The sequence below is a fragment of the Natator depressus genome, chromosome 16 (genome assembly GCF_965152275.1).
Source record: "Natator depressus isolate rNatDep1 chromosome 16, rNatDep2.hap1, whole genome shotgun sequence".
Classification (NCBI taxonomy): domain Eukaryota; kingdom Metazoa; phylum Chordata; order Testudines; family Cheloniidae; genus Natator; species Natator depressus.
Window position 1 is genome coordinate 11,795,518 of NC_134249.1, and position 9,279 is coordinate 11,804,796.

Below are 9,279 nucleotides of genomic sequence, written 5' to 3' on the forward strand. Positions count from 1 at the left end.
CAAAGAATCAATGGAATTTCTACACAACGTCAGCACCTCTTTCTACATTCCACATATGGATCTCTCTTGCTTCTGATGTTTCACTTACTTTCTCAGCGTTGTTACATGCTCTAAAGAGAAGTAATGTGTTGATAATGATGCTGCAATACCGGCACTCATAGCCTTCCCACTGCCATTTCTGTCCTAAGGTGGCATCATTCGTACCTGCTTCTCCCAGTGTCCATACCTGCCCTGCAATCTCAATACTCAACCTCCATTACAATTAATCTCTTTGCCTACTTCTTAGACTCGTTTCCATTCCTTACACCTTTCTAGCCCTGACTCTGAAATACTCTACGAGCTGCCTTGGTTTGTTCTTCTGTCCTTCTGCAAGCGTGATTGAAGCACACTGGCTGCCCTTGTAATTACAGCACATTTAGGATAAAGTTTTTAAAACCCAGCCTCCCCACCATGGTGAGCACCCACAGTGTGCAGGGCCAAACAGCTGCAGAGGTCAGTACCTGATGTCAGTGGTATGTCTACCAACCTCACATGCAGTCCCAGTGCGGGTATGTAGACATCTCAATGACATCACTTGGGCTCACACATAACTTCACCCAGAATCATTAAGGTCCAAAACAATTGCAGATTTCAGAATGGGGGGTCAGAGTGACACTCAGTCCAAATCAAACCCTAAGGGACAGATCGTCAGCTGGTGTAAGCTGGCAATGCTCCCCTGGCTGGGCCAGCACTAGAGGTTTTGTTATCCAGGGAGCAAAAAGAGTTTTCAGTGACTCACCCCCACCCAACCAAAAGATGCAATAAATAAATAGAACTGACCTACCAGGCATAACCCTCACTCCAGCCAAAAACAGGGATTTCTTGAGTGGCTGCCCTAATGGCCTGCTCCTAAGGCTAGCCCTGTCCAGTGGCTCCATGACACCAGCTAAGATTCTAGCCCCGTACTGTATATTCTCTATGCTACACCTATTGGCTGTACTGGGCCTAGTTATAAAAGTGCAACCAACACTAATACTTGTCAGACCTACAAGGCTTCAGCTTGCACTAGTTCTGATGAAACAGCATACAAAAGATGACGCTTTGTCCTTGGAACCGCACCAAACACATCACAAGCTCTAAGGGAGAGCATTGAATGTTGTTACCCGATGGCCAGTGCTGCTCTTACTCTGCCTGATTTCAAAGCGGAGATGGCCTAGTGCTGATAAGATCCGCCGGTTTTGTGCGAGCTGCATGGCATGGGAGGCTCTCTGCAAAGCAGAACCTGAGCATCCCAGCTGGAGAGTGCAGGTCAGCATGCGAGTATGAACGATGTTTCTTTCTCCGCTCACATATTATGTTTCACTTTTAAACAAAAAAAGCCAGATGAAATTACTCTCTTGTACTTCTCGAGTTTCATTTAGGCACAGGGCCCTCTTTTACTTCTGCTCTCAGGCTGTTGGGGAGCTGCTAAACAGCTGCTACGTTTCACCCCAGGTTGGCTTCGCAATAATCCAGGGGTGGGTGCCATGATTTGTAGAGCATCCTGCGACCCTTTGAGATGAAAGACGCTGCATCAATACACGAGGGTCACTATTAACATTAGTGCCGCAGTAACCAGTGCCCGACACTACAGCCTGTCCAGACAACAGCACCCAGCGTTTGCCTAGCAGTAGGAAGCAGTAACAGTCCTCTTAATGTCTGGGCTTCTGTACTCTGTAAAGTATTTATCTCACCATTATAAACCGTATGCAACAATGATACATGTCTGAACAAGAGCACACAGCCTGAACCCCATCTAACCAGTCACTGTCCGGAGACCAGCCGTCAGAGCTGCTCTGGACAGTGTCCTGCAGCCAGCACCAACTACCACTCCCATTACTATCATAAGGTCACATCCAGCAGCTCTTAAATTAGTTGTTTCTTTGAAGTCAATGGAACCAACCCTGTGAATAAGAATTGAAGTACCGGGGCCTTAGAATCAACACCTGCCAGGGCTCCATTTTGCGTGTGATCCGACTGGAGCAGTGCTCTAGTCCAGTGGTTCTCAAAGCCAGTCCGCTGCTCGTTCAGGGAAAGCCCCTGGCGCACCGGGCCGGTTTGTTTACCTGCCGCGTCTGCAGGTTCGGCCGATCGCGGCTCCCACTGGCTGCAGTTCGCCGCTCCAGGCCAAGGGGGGCTGCGGGAAGCAGTGTGGGGCGAGGGATGTGCTGGCCTCCCTTCCCGCAGCCCCCATTGGCCTGGAGCAGTGAACTGCGGCCAGTGGGAGCCACGATCGGCCGAACACGCGGACGTGGCAGGTAAACAAACCAGCCCGGTGCGCCAGGGGCTTTCCCTGAACACACAACAGACCGGCTTTGAGAACTGCTGCTCTAGTCAACATCGCCCAATCAACACAGTTGTGCTGCAGACACTGACCTGGCATCATCACTCAACATCTTTCTCAGAAGGATCAGAGGTCTAGACCCCTCAATAACACTGTTCCATGTCTAAGCCCCATAGCCTGCCCACTACACCTGATAGACAACACTAAGTTCTGTCTACTGCACGTGCTCCATTTGAACAAATAAAAAATGTGCCGCCCTCCACCCCCCTCCTTTGGTTCTGCTTCGGGAGATTTCTGCTCCATCACTTGCTTCGTCAGTGCATGAAAAGCTGTTTATTGTAAAGGGAAGGTGCAAAGGGGCAGATATGTTGTATTAAAACCCCTCCAACCATGCAGCAAGGAGACCCCAGTCTGTAGCCCCAGCCACTGTTCACAGAAACATGTCACAGATTATTCTGTCCTCGCTTAGGCTCTGATCCAGTGCCCACTGAAGTCAATGGGAGTCCTTCCCCTGACTTCAGTGGGCAGTGAATCAGGACCTTCTTTCTTTCTTTTTTCTAATTATATTGACTCTCTTCCCTGATTAAAAGGGAAGAGCCCAGACTGTCGTGTCTAAAGATGATGTCAGCGGCTATTTCTCACTCTCATATACCAAACTGAAGTCATCAGATTAACTCACTCTAACCCCGCACACAAGGGTAAAACATAAACTAGATTCAGTCTCAGCAGGGGAACCCCAAGGGTCCCCACCACCAAAGTTACAACCGGCAGCCATGCCAAACAGGGCTGTGTTCTTCTTAGATCTCATAAGCAAAGCAATGCTGGGCCATAAATAGCCACATTGGAGACCTCCACAGAAAACTCAGGCCACGGCAGGAAGTGGCATGTGGGACTCAGTAGGACGTGCCCTTCTCTCTGAGCCAACTCTGAATCAATCAATGCATCGCTATGGTGCTCATGGGCAAAGCCATCTTTCAGATGATAGATAAAACCAGTGGACCAGGTTGTGCACCATGAAGCACTCCCGGACAGGACCTTCCCTACCATGATCTTCCCCCCTCCAAAAAGAAAGCCAGTTCAACTTCTGAATGCCCAGGAGCCGCTGCATGGTCTGGGATGATCTGACACAAGGTCCTTACTGCTTAATGTAATTAAGATCCCCACCCCAGTTTTGCAAGAATAGAGCTGTTAACCAATCCCCAGGGTCCTGGACATTCCCAGCTATGGGTGATTATATTCCGTATCCCTAAATTCGCCTCTGCCCTTTCAATGTGAGAAGCTATTTTTTTTTCACTCCCCCTCTTAAAAGCTGTAGTGTTTCTGGCCCAGATTGGCTGTTGGCCTCCATCCCAGAAGTGGCTGCATTTCAGCACTGGGTAAGGGATTCCTTTATGCACAGGGCCGGATCCTCATCATAACCTCATTGATTTCAGTTGAGGGCTGCTGATTTACACCAACAAAGGGTTTGGCCCAGAGCCTGGTAGTGCACCTGGGATCCTTTCAGACTAAAGACAGTGTATATGTCGTGATTTATTATTATCACCTGCTATTATTATTAGCTACTGGCTACAACTGTGTGAGGAGCGAAAATGTCACCGAGAAGGGCAGTACATGCAGGTCTTTGCCTGCATCCCACCAAACCTATTCTAGGCAAATGCTGTACACCTAACCTGTCTGGGAACCTAGCTGCTGTGGATCCAGCTGACCTCCTGCTTTGCAAAGCATTCCCACAACTGAAATGGAGTCAGAGCGCCCCCTTCTGGGAGCCATAATTCCATCCTGTGACACTGATTCCCTGTGTAAATGAAGATACTAGTGCAGAGACTCTGAGCTAGGAAATATCAGTGTTACCAGAAAGGTTTTAAATTGTATATGCATTTGTTTCTCACATACACACACAAAGGACATTAGATATCATACACGTACATTGCTGCATGCTTCCCCCACTCCCCCCGGAACATTGATGCGCTTCTCTAATTTCTCATCGAGGGACTTGTATTGGTTTACTTGTTTGTTTGTTTATTTATTTACCCTCCCATCCCTTCAGAGTTTCTTTTTAAATTTATTTGCTGATATTTGACATAAATCTAGGAGTTTTGATTTTCTCAACCCCAAATCTGATTTTTCATGCCTTTGCATCATATGTGACTATACAAGTGTATATGTCTGGGTCACATCCGGAAATCCAAACGAGCGTCTCAGTAGAGCAGAGAGACACAACAACACAGACAGTTTTTCTCTGAATCAAAGTCTTCAGAGCCATGTTCTCGGGGAAGGCAATGGGAGTTTTGACTGAGTGCGGACAGCAAGATTTGTGTTATAAAGACCATCTCAGTAATAACCCGCAGTGGTCATGATCAGTTCCACCTAACATTCACCAGAAGCAGAATGCCATCTCTGTTCTATTTGGCCTGACACATACTTCCAAGGTATTAAACATGTGGGGGAGGCAGGCAGGAGGGGAGACCATGGATAAACCTTTCACAATCCCGCTTGGAACCAGCTTTTAGAAGTAGCAGTACCCTCTCAATGTGTCCCTGAAATCAGAAGTTTTACCAGGACAGTCAGCTGGCCTCATTAGAGTCCTGCCCTTAGGGAGATTACACAATCTCCTAACTAGGCCCTTGGAAGAGAGAGGAGGGAGGAGGGGTGGTGGTGGTTAGTGCATCTTAAACCAGTGACATCATCTTCCCCTCAAGCACCATACCAGTGTGTTCATCCCTGAACCAGGGGGGCAGCAAAGCAAAGGACTGTTGGTGAGGGATTGTGCTGCAAGGACTGGAGGGTTTTGCTCTGACCCCAATAGATAGAACTAGAGTAAAGTGGGACCTTTGAAAACTATGTGTGTCTTGTGGATATACACAGAGATATTCTCTCTCTCTCTCTCTCTCTCTCACACACACACACACACACACACACACACAGCGATATACACAACTATAACAGGGCATGTGTGATTTCTGCAAGCTATCTCGACAGTCTCTAGCCCGAAGCCTGAAGGGTGCAGATGGTTCCCTCTCCTGGGAGACAATTCATGCTGCACCCACCTTGGCTGAAGCCTGTCTGTCTTTGCTGGGGTGAAGTAATCACCGAGTCCCGGGGCCATGCAAAGAGCAGTAAAACACAACAAGTCATGCAAAGCATTTTCTGCTGAGTGGCCATGGGCTGTGGAGGCAGACAACCCCCAAATCAATGCCTGGAAGATAATCCAAAGCAGAACAGTGTGCTTTCAAAGGGAGTTGCTTACCAAGAGATGTGCAAGGGGGGGGGGGGGGCAGAGGAAGGGGACACCAAACCTGCCTGGAGATTTGATTTGCACAGACAGTGTGAATGGCAACACAGTGAAAGTGATGTGTGTGTAGATGGGTGCAGGAGACCAAGAATGGGGGTGGGAGATTGTGTGATTCCAAGATTGTCTGTGTGTTTGTGAGAGAGAGAGAGAGAGAGAGACCAAGATTGTATGCGTGTGCATGGGGTGGGGAGTTGTGTGAGTCCAAGATGGTGTGTGGTTTGTGTACAAGTAAGAGGGAGGGAAAGAGACCAAGTTTTGTGAGGTGGGGGGGGGGCGTTTGAGAGAGAGAGAATCACTAGAAACTAGGCCAGATATTTAAAAAAAAAAAACGCATATTTCTTGCTCCAAAACCTTGATTATCTTCTTTCCACTTTCCAACCGCCCCCCCCCCCCCCCACACACACACACACTTCTCTGCAACTCTCCTGAAAGCAGCTTAACTCCCATTAAGGAATTATTACAATAAACCCAGATGGAAAGCCAGGCTAATATCCAGAGCATCGACTCCAGATGCCAATCACAAGACTAAATTCATCCATGAAGATCGTCAACATTTGGTCTGCAGTTTGTTTTCTCTTCTCCAGGGCTCCTGCGGGCCCCCCCCCCAGTATTGTATCGAGGGACACCTCCCACGCCCCCAGACTCTTCATGGCTCCTCCAAAACATGGAATCGGTGAGGGACCTGTCGGCGATGATGATGTAATGGTGTGGAAGTGCTCTCTCACTTGGCCTCCCCAAATCCCCTATGGCCTGGGAAAAGCAAACTTATGCTCCTTTACCAGGCAGCAGTGCAAGCAGCCTTCACAACTGAGCGGCTCATCAATACATAAAAAATCCCCAGCCCGGGGCGGGGGGACGACGGGACGGACAAAACCCTCCCCAGCTCTGTGGTCCTCTCCCCCCGCACATACAGTCGTCCCACCCCCACCCCAGCTCCCCTTTATTCCTTGCCTGTATTTCAGTTTCTTCCAATTCCCATTCGGGGTAGAGACTTAACCCGGTGTGGGATTTAAAGCCACAGACTTCTCCTTCTACAGGATTTGCTTGTCACTTGCACAAATGGAGCCGTGGGGATTAAGTGGAGATGACACCATCTCTTTGGGGACGTTTCCCCGGGATGTATCAATATTCTGCAATCCAGATAGAGCTGCAGGTTTTCACCCCCGCCTCCTGCTCTAGCCGAAGGCTGCATCCTTCCTCCCGTACGTTTTAGAAATGTGCCTTGCCCTAGCTACGTGATCCCATTGCATAAAGCAACTCCCCCCCATGCGTGCAAATGTCCTGACAGCCACAAGCGTGTTACACACACACTCACACACACACACACACATATCAGAAGCTAACTAGGTTACAGGACTTCTGCATTGAAACCCCACATTAACTTCATGCAAACCCAGAGGGGAAGGAAAAGGGGAAAGAGACTGCCAGGCAAAGTGTGTGTGTGTATATGTGTGTGTGTGTGTGTGTGTGTGTGTGTGGTTTCAACGGCACTGACTCTGGGGGGGATGGGATTCAATAGGACACCTTAGAAAATGACATTACAGTAAGAAGGGATCACGACGAATGCGTGAAACGCAGTTCAAAAGCGGGGCACCAGGACACGGGGCTAACCGGGGATCCGATGCGGATGAACCGAAACCCTCCCCTTACCTGAGGTTACTGTTCCTCTTTGGCTGAGAGCTGATCGCCGGTGGGTTTTATTGGGCTCGACAGGAACTGGTGGGATCGCCTCTGTGTCCAGCTTGCATACTGGGCGCTGTGCTGATAATGCAGGCGTGGGGATGCTGGGGGTCTAGCAGCACTTTTCATGCTCAGACAGAAAATCCCTTCCCTTGATCCAGATCGCAGGCATTAAGGGCAGAGGCAAATCCTCTCTCTCTCTCTCTCTCTCTCTCTCTCTCTTTTGCTTTCTCTCTTTTTTTCCCCTGTTCCTTCCTCCTTTTTCCCCCTCCCCTCCCCTCTCCTCTGCCGATCAGTTTGTAGCCATCGGGGAAGGAGCAGCCGAGGCAGCGGGGAGAATGGAGAGGGGGCTGGAAATAAAAATGAAAAAGGCTTCGGGAGAGAAGCGAGAGGCGGGGCTTTCTGGGAGGGGCGGGGCTTAGAGCAGCCTGGATAAAATGAATGGGGGGGCGGGGGGAAACAGGGAGGAGCCTAAACCCGGAGATTTGATTCTAAAAGGTGTTTTGTACAGAGCTGGGGTGGGGTGGGGGGCTGAGAAGGGGACACAAGAGGAGGGACTGGCTCGGAGGAGCTGGGCAGACAGAGTCCGGGACGTGTCAAAGGCGGATCAGACTCGAGCTGGGGCTGCGTGGAGGGGCCGCGAGTGTGTGGTGGGGCCATCCAGAAGCGCGTGGGGGGGGGGGGGAGGGGGTCTCCATGCGGTCAAGGGCCAGCCGTGGGTGGGACTGCAGAGTTCGCTTGCGTTGAATGGAGTGTGGGGGGGAAGACACGGGGGGGGGGGGGGGAAGAGAAGGCAGCAGGGGAGTGAATTTCTCATGAGAGCACCCGGCCCTGATCATTTTATTTTATTTTATTTTATTTTATTTGCGAGCTTATGCTTCAGGGAGGAGCTGAAGCGCAGAGCAGAGGCGCTGGGACTGCGGGCGCTCACTGCACTGGGGATTTGATTCGATTCACATTTCAGGTCCTTCTTGCAAACTCCTTTGGGGGCAGGGAGCGGGCAAACAGGTCCTGAGCACAGACTGAAGCGGAGGGTGGGGGGTTTGCAGGGCAGTGCCCCGAGAACACGATTGCAACTGCAGGGCGTGTGTGTGTGTAGCGAGTCCATGCAGCGATTGCAGGCAGCTTGCTGCTCGCTGCTTTCTCCTCCTCTCAGTGACGGGAAGGGGCCAGGGTGGGCGGCAGGGCTGAATCCTGCCGGATCTGCAGGGCTGGGAGCATTGACTCGGCCGGGGGGCCAGCACGCCCCATATCCCCCGCTGGAGGCCCGTCCCCCGGCTCCTCGGGGCGCTTTGCATCTCTGCGGGGACCCGGGGACACTGTTCAGCACCTGGGAGAGCTCCCGCAGGGGACACGTCCCGCTTGCTCAGCCCTCCGGCGTCCAGAGCCCGGCTGGAGAGAAGCCGCCGATCGGCCCCGCTGGGGACCTTTGTGCGATCCGCAGCCCGTGCTCCTCCTCCGGCATCCGTCTGAACACGGCTCTCCCGGACAGCTCCGGCTTCTTTCCGTGACCCAGCCTCGGCGGCTGATCCTCCTCCAGCTCTGCCCTGCCTCCTCGGGCAGCGGGAGGCAGTAGCACTGGATGGAGCTTTGCTGTGCTTGGAATAGGGGTTGAAGCCACCCCGCAGAACAGAGCAGCGTCAGGAGGCTGCAGACAGCCCGAGCTGCCATCCTGATGCCTTCAGGCTCGTCTGGGCTAAGGTCCAAAGGCTGGAGCTGGGGCGGGGGGGGGGGGGGATCTCTCCCTTCCTGGGTCTTGGACAGCAAAAGACAACGACAGTTGTGCAATTTATCCCCATCCCCCGCAAAAAAGACAGGCAAAAATTGGGGGTGGGGGTCAGCCGTGAGGTCAGGGCGCTCTGGTTCACCGCATACCCATAGACTGAGCCTCGAAGGCTGCCCGAGCTGTAAAGAGCCATTAATAATCCCTGTCCCTGTGAAGGGTCACACCCAGTGAACTCTCCCTCTAGCCACCAACTCATCTTGCCGTGGCAGATAGGCAGAG

At 51.5% G+C, this 9,279-nt stretch overlaps 1 protein-coding gene across 1 annotated transcript in view; it reads right to left on the reverse strand.

Moving 5' to 3' along the window:
• BRINP1 (BMP/retinoic acid inducible neural specific 1) overlaps nt 1-7,638 on the reverse strand; it is a 93,128-nt gene extending 85,490 nt beyond the window's left edge. The window contains exon 1 of the mRNA XM_074974060.1: nt 7,245-7,638. The gene's annotated coding sequence lies outside the window, so the exon portion shown is untranslated. The remainder of the gene's footprint in view (nt 1-7,244) is intronic.
• Between the last annotated feature and the right edge of the window lie 1,641 nt (nt 7,639-9,279).